Source organism: Delphinapterus leucas, chromosome 10 (genome assembly GCF_059928025.1).
Source record: "Delphinapterus leucas isolate spDelLeu-1000000601 "Yukka" chromosome 10, BTC_Dleu_Yukka2, whole genome shotgun sequence".
In the NCBI taxonomy this organism is placed as follows: domain Eukaryota; kingdom Metazoa; phylum Chordata; class Mammalia; order Artiodactyla; family Monodontidae; genus Delphinapterus; species Delphinapterus leucas.
The window spans coordinates 63,178,919-63,188,835 of record NC_143138.1 but is presented as its reverse complement, the minus strand read 5'-3'; positions in this window follow the sequence as shown (position 1 = coordinate 63,188,835).

Sequence of the window (9,917 nt, the reverse complement as noted above, 5' to 3'; positions counted from 1 at the left end):
TTAGTTGCTCTGCGGCATGTGGGATCTTCCCAGGCCAGGGCTCGAACCCATGTTCCCTGCATTGGCAGGTGGATTCTTAACCACTGTGCCACCAGGGAAGTTCCCTCTGTCCCCTTCTGAAGAGACAGATTCCCTCATGAGAGGTGCAGGTGGCGTCCCCATGCCTTTGTGGTGCCTGCTGCAGAGCGCTGACACCGAGCTCCAGCCTGTCTTAATTCACGTCCGCCCAAGTCACTGAGTGTCCCCATGATGGGCACCTCAGTGAGCTGGTGATTCCCATGTTCAAGTATGAGGGGACATGTGACTTCACACTGAGAAACATAAAGCGCAATGGGACGCAGTCAGCAGTCCATCCTCTTGTTTGTCAGGGAATGTGACTTTAACCAGGGATTCTGGGTGCTGGGAGATTAGAGAAGAGAGATGGGAGAGGAGGAGGGAGCAGGGAGGGATGGTGAAGTAACAGGGTCATTTTATCATTTACCAAGGGGAGGTGTGGGGCTGGCAGTGAGTGGAACATAGGCAGGAGGTAGAGAAATCAGATGGAAAAGAGCAGCAGAAGACCTGTACTGGGTTGAACAGTGTCCACCCCATCCCCAAGAATTCATGTCCTTCCTGGAACCTCAGAATGTGACATTATTTGGAAATAGGGGAGTTGCAGATGTCATTAGTCAAGATGATGTCAAACTGGAGTAGGGTGGGCTCTAAATCCAACATGACTGGTATCGCTATAAGAAGAGGAGAGACACAGAGAGTCAGGAGGAGATGCCATGTGGAGACAGAGGCAGAGGTTGGGACAATGCAGGGGCAAGCGAGGAATGTCAAGATTGCTGGCAGGCCTTTCTCGCCTTCTGAGATGGCCCACACTCTGTCTGTGGAGTGTTTCTCTCTAAATAAATCCACTTCTTACCTATCACTTTGTCTCTCACTGAATTCTTTCTGCGATGAGACATCAAGAACCTGAGCTTCATTAAGTCCTGAAACCACGGAACACGAGGTCGAGCCCTGGTCCGGGAAGATACCATATGCCGTGGAGCAACTAAGCCTGTGCACCACAACTACTGAGCCCGTGCTCTAGAGCCCGCGAGCCACAACTACTGAGCCTGCACTCTAGAGCCCACGAGCCACAACTACTGAGCCCACGTGCCACAACTACTGAAGCCCACGTGCCTAGAGCCTGTGTTCCACAACAAGAAAAGCCATCGCAACGAGAAGCCCGTGCACCGCAACGACGAGTAGCCCCTGCTCTCTGCAACTAGAGAAAGCCCGCACGCAGCAATGAAGACCCAACACAGAGAAAAATAAATAAATTAAACAAAAAAAGAATACCCCAATGTAAATGTCCAAATTATATGAACAGGCAAATTACAGAAAAATTAACAATATGGAATGTTCACTAAAATTTTAAAAAATTTCAAATTAAAAAAAAAAAAAGATTGCTGGCAGCCACCAGAAACTAGGAAAAGGCAAAGAAGATTCTCCCTTAGAGCCTTCAGAGAGGGCACGGCCCTGCCAACACCCTGATTTTGGACTTCTGGTCTCCAGAGCTGTGAGAGAATAAATGTTTGCTGTTTAAAGCGCTGAGTTTGTGGTACTTTGTTACAGCAGCCCCAGGAACTGATACTGCGGAATCTCGCAGTGAGGCAGATTGGAAAATGCACTGTAATAACAGTTCATTTCATTCATTCAACAATTATTTACTTGCACCTACTCAGTGCCTGGCCCTGTGCTAAGTGCCGGGTAAGCCGTGGGAATGAAGTAGATGTGCTCGTGGCCCCATGGAGCCTCCAGCTAACAGGAGGCAGATGCACATGGGACAGTCACGCAATGGATGGAGAATTACAAGTTGTAAAAAGTGCTGGGGAAGGCAAAGAACATGTTCTTATGAGTGCAATCGGGCAGGAGGGACAAAGCATTGGTGAGGAGTGGGATAGTTAGGGAGGACTCTGTGAGGAGGTGACGTTTCAACCAGGAGTGTGTTGCAGGCCGAGGGGAAGAACCAGGGGAAGGGTGGCTGGGCATCTGGACTGAGCGGGTGGTGGGGCAGTGCTCACCCTCCAGGAACTGAAAGAGGGTGTGGCTGAGCTCAATGGGGAGAGGGGCGCAGCTGGGAGAGGGAGGCAGCCTCCTAGGGCTTACTGGGGCTCTGGGTTTATTCAAAATCAGTGAGAAACACTCCCAGTTAAACCTTCACCCCAGGTGGTCATGCACATGAATGAATTTTAAAATGGGGATGGGGAGGCCGCTGGATGAAAGGCCATGATGAAGTGTTGTCACCTCCTGGGCAGCAGTGGGTCACCTTGGCTGAAAGGGCACCCTTACATCCCTCCCTCAAGTGTGTACAAACCTCACACCAAATCTATATGGAAAAACAGGCCTACACCTGGATTCCAAATTGAGGGGAAAAGGAAGGAAAGCGGAGGTTGGAGGGGCTGCCCTCCTGCCCTTTACAGTAAAGCATCCTAACTGTCAAGTCAGCCCTCTGAGGCTGGGTGGTGGCTCTGCAGGTGCGGATGCCTTACTCAGGGGCAGTGTTTAGAGAACATTCTATGGGTCTCATCTCTCTCTCAGGGCTGCCCTGGATCTCAGAGGCCCTGCTGCTCGTGCGTGTGTGGGTGTCTCTTCCCTGTATAGACAGCGGGAACCTGGGAGGAAAGTGCAAGGGCTGAGAAGCTGGTCTCCCGTGGAGGGTCACAGATGGTGGTGGCCCCAGCTCAGCAGGGCCTCTTTCCCTCTTCTGTGACTTGGCAGGAGCAGGCCAGGGCCCTGGGGGGAAGTGCCACACAGGAAAGAAGTTCTCAGCATCTCTGGCCTCAATTGAAAGTTTCACTGTCCCATTTGGGTCTCCATTTTTATGTCTGTGTGCCTCTCATCTCTTTACTTGATAATATGTATTCATTCACCCACTCACTCATTTTTTCAACCAATATCCATTGTAGTCAGCATTCTCGAACTGCAAACAGCATCAACTTCAAATAAATCCAGAATCCTTAACATAGTTAAACGGGCTCCCACCCATGTCTGCATGGTCCCCTGCCCTCATTCATTATGTCCTGGTCACCCTGGCCTTTCAGTTCCTCAAAGATGCTGAGTACTTTCCTACCACCTAGCATTTGCACAGGCTGTCCCCTCTGCTGGGACCACCCCACCTTCTTGTTTTCACCTGACTGACTCCACTCCCCTTCAGGAGCCAGAGATCTCCCACTAGTCCTCAGCATCTCCCCTCAGTAGAAGCTAGTATATTACCATCTCACTTTGACATCATCTTGCTGCATCTGCTTCTGTGTCCTGTGGCAGGGGACTCATAACCACTCTTTGGAACCCATCATTCAGACCTCGGGTCCATCTTTTTCTTGCAGAATGGGGAGTACCCATCCACCCTCATTTTCATCACGTGACTCTGGCATGTGTACCGATGGAAACGTTCTTGGAAACAAGTTTACAAGGTGAAACTGGGTAGGTGCCGACGTGCCATCGGTCAGTGAGGAAGGATGTCTCTGGGTCACCTGCTGCTCACCCCTACTCTTATCCAGTCCTCCACGATGGGAAGACAGTGCCTAAATCTTCTTCCTTCATCAAGGGAATTCCTTAGTTACATGTAGGTATGCATAAAATGCTCCAAATATGCTTCTCCTCCTGTAACAGCCATCTCCAAAACCTGCCCAGCAAGGTCAGTGTTGATTTCCCTGCCTTTGATTACTTTGTTGTCTCCTTTTCTTAACTGCCTGATAAAGCCGTGTCCTTCAGAAGGGCTAGGTGGATGGATCAAGGTCCTCTCTGCTCTGGGCTTGACTGCAGACCCAGTGCAAAACCCTGTTCTAAATGCCACGTTGACCCTACACCCCTCTGCTAATACGCTCCTCCAGAAGCTTGCTTGTTCATTCAAAAATATTTAGTAAGTGTTAGCTTTTGACCCAATTCACAACCACTATCTACTGATGGGAAACAGAGAGGGATGAGACACAATCCTTGTTCTTAAGGAGCCTACATGGTGACAGGATTGAGAGAGGGCAGGAGAGAGTAGAAACCCAGGTCATTCCAAAGCAATGGGGCAAAGGCATGGTGGAAGGTGCGTGTGGCGGTGGTGGGGGAAGAACTCTGACGTAGCCTAGAAGTTCTGGGAGGGTTTCCTGAAGGGAAGCCTTGTAGATGAACAGTGATTAGCCTGGTAAAGAAGAATGTCCTTTAGAAATCCAGCAGACTTCCTGCGGATGACATTCAGAATTGCCAGATCTCCTTAGCCACCTGTTCAGAGACCATCTCTGCTAGATGGAAGGGCCTGACACCCATTCAAGACTTGAAACTAAGTGAACGGAAACTACCAAAGCTATTAGCCCCTGGAGAGTTCAACTCCTGAGCACGTGAGGAGATCAGCCCCTCTCTCTAGCTTCTTGACAGAAGACAGGGCAAGTTCTTTCTGGGGAGAATATTATCCACCTCATTCTCTAGTGTGTCTTTTCTTTTTGCGGTACACGGGCCTCTCACTGTTGTGGCCTCTCCCGTTGCAGAGCACAGGCTCCGGACGCGCAGGCTCAGCGGCCATGGCTCACGGGCCCAGCCGCTCCGCGGCATGTGGGATCTTCCCGGACCGGGGCACGAACCCGCGTCCCCTGCATCGGCAGGCGGACTCTCAACCACTGCGCCACCAGGGAAGCCCTCTAGTGTGCTTTTATACCTATGTCTGGCATACACTAAAAAAAAAAAATTATGACACATGAAGAAGCAGGAAAACGTGATCTTTCATGGTGAAAAAATAAACAAATAATAGAAACAGACCCACAGATAACTCAGCTGTTGGAATCAGCAGACTAGGTATTTAAAATAACTTTAAATGCATTAAAGAATTTATGTAAACAGATAGACAAATATAGGGGAAAAATGGACTAATTCAACAGAAAAATGAAAACTTATTTAAAAAAAACCAAATGGGGCTTCCCTGGTGGCGCAGTGGTTGAGAGTCCGCCTGCCATTGCAGGGGACACGGGTTCGTGCCCCGGTCCGGGAAGATCCCACATGCCGCGGAGCGGCTGGGCCCGTGAGCCATGGCCGCTGAGCCTGTGCGTCTGGAGCCTGTGCTCCGCAATGGGAGAGGCCACAGCAGTGAGAGGCCCGCGTACACACAAAAAAAAAACCAAAACCAAATGGAAAAATTTCAATTAAAATATATAGTATCTGAAATGAAGAATTCCTTATATATATAAGTTTAACAGTAGACTAGACGCAGGATAAGAAAGAATCAGTGAACTCAAAAACATGCCAGTAAATAAACAATTACCACATAACCCAGGAATTGCATTCTTCGGCATTTATCCCAGAGAAATAAAACCTCATGTTCACACAAAAGCCTATACATGAATGTTCATAGCTGCTTTATTGGTAATAGCCAAAAACTGGAAAAAACTCAGACGTCCTTCAGATAGTATGTGCATACCATGGAATGCATCTCAGTAATAAAAAGGAACAAACTACTGATAAATGCGAAAACTTAGATGAATTTCAAGGGAATTGTGCTCAGTAAAAAAAAGCCAATCCCAGAGGTTACATACCATATGATTCCATTTATGTAACATTCTTGAAATGACAAAATTATAGAGATGGAGAACAGATTAGCTATTGTCAGGGGTTAAGGAAGGAGTGGGGATGTGGTAGGGAGGTGGGGTGGTTATAAAAGGGCAACATGAGGAATTCTTATACTGATGGAACTGTTCTGTATCTTGACTATGGTGGGGGACACATGGACCTACGGTTGTGATCAAATTGCACTGGACTAGACGCATGCACACACATACATCAGATCAGTACAAGAAAGACTGAGGAAATCTGAATAAGATCGGTATATTCTATTAATTTCATTATCATGGTTGTGATATCGTACTACAGTTCTGCAAGATGTTATCGTTGGGGGAAACGGTACAGGATCTGTTTGTATTACTTTTTTTTTCCCTTTTTAATTTTTATTGGAGTATAGTTCATTTACAATGTTATGTTAGTTTCTGCTGTATAGCAAAGTGAATCAGTTATACAGATACATATATCCACTCTTTTAGATTCTTTTCCCATATAGGTCATTACAGACCATTGAGTAGAGTTCCCTGTGCTATACAGTAGGTCCTTATTAGTTATCTGTTTTTTTGAAAAATAGTTCTTTATTGGAGTATAACTGCTTCACAGTACTGTGGTAGTTTCTGTTGCACAACAAAGGGACTCAGCCATATGCATACACATGTCCCCATATCCCCTTCCTCTTGAGCCTCCCTCCCATCCTCCCTATCCCACTCCTCTCAATCATTGCAAAGCACCGAGCCGATCACCCTGTGCTATGCTTCTGCTTCCCACCAGCCAAATATTTTACATTCGGTAGTGTGTATGTCGATGCTACTCTCACTTCGCCCCAGCTTTGCCCTCCCACCCCATGTCATCAAGTCCATTCTCTATGTGTTAGCATACAGTATTTGTTTTTCTCTTTCTGACTTACTTCACTCTGTATGACAGACTCTAGGTCCATCCACCTCACTACAAATAACTCAATTTTGTTTCTTTTTATGGCTGAGTAATATTCCATTGTATATATGTGCCACATCTTCTTTTTTTTTGCCACATCTTCTTTATCCATTCATCTGTTGATGGGCATTTAGGTTGGTTCCATGTTCTGGCTATTGTAGATAACGCTGCAGTGAACATTGTGGTGCATGTCTCTTTTTGAATTATGGTTTTCTCAGGGTATGCATTACTTCTTACAACTGCATGTGAATCTATTTTTTAAAAAAGAAAGGAAGGACTTCCCTGGTGGCGCAATGGTTAAGAATCCGCCTGCCAATGCAGGGGACATGGGTTCAATCCCTGGTCCTGGAAGATCCCACATGCTGTGGAGCAACTAAGCCTGTGCGCCACAACTACTGAGCCTGCGCTCTAGAGCCTGCGAGCCACAACTACTGAGCCCACGTGCCACAACTACTGAAGCCTGCGCGCCTAGAGCCCGTGCTCCACAACAAGAGAAGCCACCGCAACGAGAAGCCCATGCACCGCAATGAAGAGTAGCCCCAGCTTGCCACTAGAGAAAGCCTGCACACAGCAATGAAGACCCAACACAGCCAAAAATAAATAAATGAATAAATAAATAAATAAATTTATTAAAAAAAGAAAAAGAAATACCAAAGAAAATTCTTTAAGCCAACAGGAAATTATCTCAGACTGAAGGCCAGATCTGCAGGAAGAATCAATAATATAAGAAATGGTAAGTATTTGGGTAAATATAAAAGACTATCTTTTTAAAGCAAAAACAATAAGCAATTTGTGTGGGATTTATAACATATGTATAAATAATTTTGACAATAGCTCATAGTTTGACAATAATTTGACAAAAGGACAGGAGGGAATAGTTCTGTCAGAACAGCCAGATTTGTCCATTGTGAGGTGATTGCAACACTAACTCAGGGAAGACTATTATTGGTTAGGGTTGCACACTGTAATGTCTAAAATACCCATGAAAAATAATACAAGGAGATATAATAAATATATTATCCATTCAACACTCATGACAAGTAGGTAGAATGAGCATTAACACCCAATTTCACAGGTAGAAAAACTGAGGCTTGGAGAGGCTAAAGCTTTGCCTGAGGGTACCAGATGGGAAACAGGCGCACCAGAACTTAAGACAGGTTTTCAGACCCCCCAAGCCCAGTGTCCCTCCCATCATTCTGAGGTTCAACAAACTTTTTCTGTGCAGGACCAGATAATAAATATTTTAGGCTTTGTGGGCCATAGAGTCTCTGTTGCAACTATTGAACTCTGCAAAAACAGCCTCAGAAAATTCATAAATAATCGAGCATGGCAGTGTTCCGATAAAACTCTTTATTTATAAAAACAGGTGGTGGGCCAGATTTGGCCCATGGGTCACTGTTTTTCAGTCTTGCATTATGCTACCGTCCAGTGGTTTTGTGGCTCTGGCCCAGAGAGGGTCATTGTGATCCACAGCCAGTGTCCACAACCACCAACATAGCAACAGGCTCTTTTTGGTCTATGGCTGTCCCCCGCCCATCTCCCCTGCCTGGCTCCCGTGGGCTCTGGCCCCAGCCTTATGATAAATAGAAACCTTAGTTCCATTTCATTCCTTCCTCGGGAGAAATATCCAGCAACAGGCCAGGGACTGCTGGGCCCCGATTACTGCATCACATTTTGCTCCCTCACCTCTCCTTTCCAGCCTTAAAAATAAACCCACAGCGCTTCCGCCAGCAGCAACTCACTGCCTTCTCACCATCTCCCTGTGGCCTTTACTTGAAGCTCTCTCCCCTGAGGGCTTCCAGTCCTTAGGGTCAGCCCAACCCTTGACAACCAAGACTTTAAAACACACACAAACAATATTTGCAAGAGGCTGATGTGCTCCAGTAATGTCCCATGACTGACGTTTAACAATGACTCTGTGGCAGCCCAGGCAAGAGAGGCCGGAACTGAAGGCTTAACTGAAAGACAGAGCAGGAAACCATCCAGTTGCTGTCCTTTTGTTCCCCTGGCAGAGAAACCCCCAGACTGTTACTTAGGGCTGCTCAACAGTTTCTAGTTTACAAAATATCCCCAGACTATTTTCAGCAGATTTCCCTTCCAGGACGCCCATCTCACCCAGCAGCTGGCATCACTGTGTCAATTTTGTTATACTTTTTTTTTTTTTGGCCTCGCCGTACGGCATGTGGGATCTTAGTTCCCTGATCAGGGATCGAATCCGTGCCTCCTGCAGTGGAAGCGCGGAGCCCTAACCACTGGACGGCCAGGGAATTCCCTCAATTTGTAATTAAGGAAATAAAAACCTCTGCTGGGTTTAACAACTTGCTCAAGGTCACCGAGCCCACTTAGGACTAGAATCATTCATGCAAATATTTACTGAGCACCTACTGTGTGCCTGATGGTGTTCTGGGTCTGAGACACAGCAGAGACTAAAATTGCTGTAAATAAATAAAATAAGGCTGCATGAGTCCCTGCCCTCACGATGCTGACCTTCTGGAAGGAGAGACAAATGATAAGATAAATATGCAAACTGTGTCATTATTTGCTAGGGGGTAGGGGATGCTGGGGATGGGGTGGTATTTGGTATAGGATGGTCAGGGAAGACCTTACAAGCACAGAGACCAGGAGGGGGTGAGAGAAGGAGCGACTTGGGGAGGGGCTTTCTTGGTAGAGGGACTCCAAGTCTGAGATGTTGAGGCAGGAGTGTGCCCGGTGTGCCCGGGGAACAGCAAAGAAGCCGGTGTTTCTGGAGCAGAGTGACCTCAGAGGAGTGTGGAGAGGCAGTGGTGGGAGGGAGTGGACCAATCATGTGGAGACGGCGGCGTCTTATTCATTTCCAGGTACACTTTGCTCAGCACAGCAAAGAGCAAAGCACGGCTGATCAGAGGTTTATGGCAGCTTGTGGGGCTGCAGTAACAGATGCGGGGGAGCTCAACCCTGCGGGTGACCCGGTGTTCTGTCCTCACCCGGAATCTGTCCTGGACCTCCTGCGGGGAGGAGGGGCACAGGTAGAGTGCGTGGGGAGAGGCCTCCAACTCACATTCCTAGCTCTTGCACTGAAAGATCAGCACCTGGATAAAAACGAGATGGGATCTGGGAAGCGAAGACCCCTCCGCCCCCTGCCCCCACCTCTCCCTGACCTCCAAGTCCACCCTCTGGGAGGCTCCTGTTTGTCGTTACCCTAGGCAGGCCCCCGCCCAGACCTCTGACCCCTGCCCTGGCCCTGGGGCTGTGCCTCAGCTCACCTGCCCCACCTGTGACCACCTGGCAGTCATTTGTGGCCGCAGGGAAAGGGAGGGCTCTGGGACGGGAAATGGGGAAACCAAGGTCAGGTCTCTGAACCCTCCTCTCCTTCTCTGCTCCCTTCCGCAGGGCCCTGTCTCAGGCCAGGAAAGCGCGGAAAAGGGGAAGAGAAAGGACCT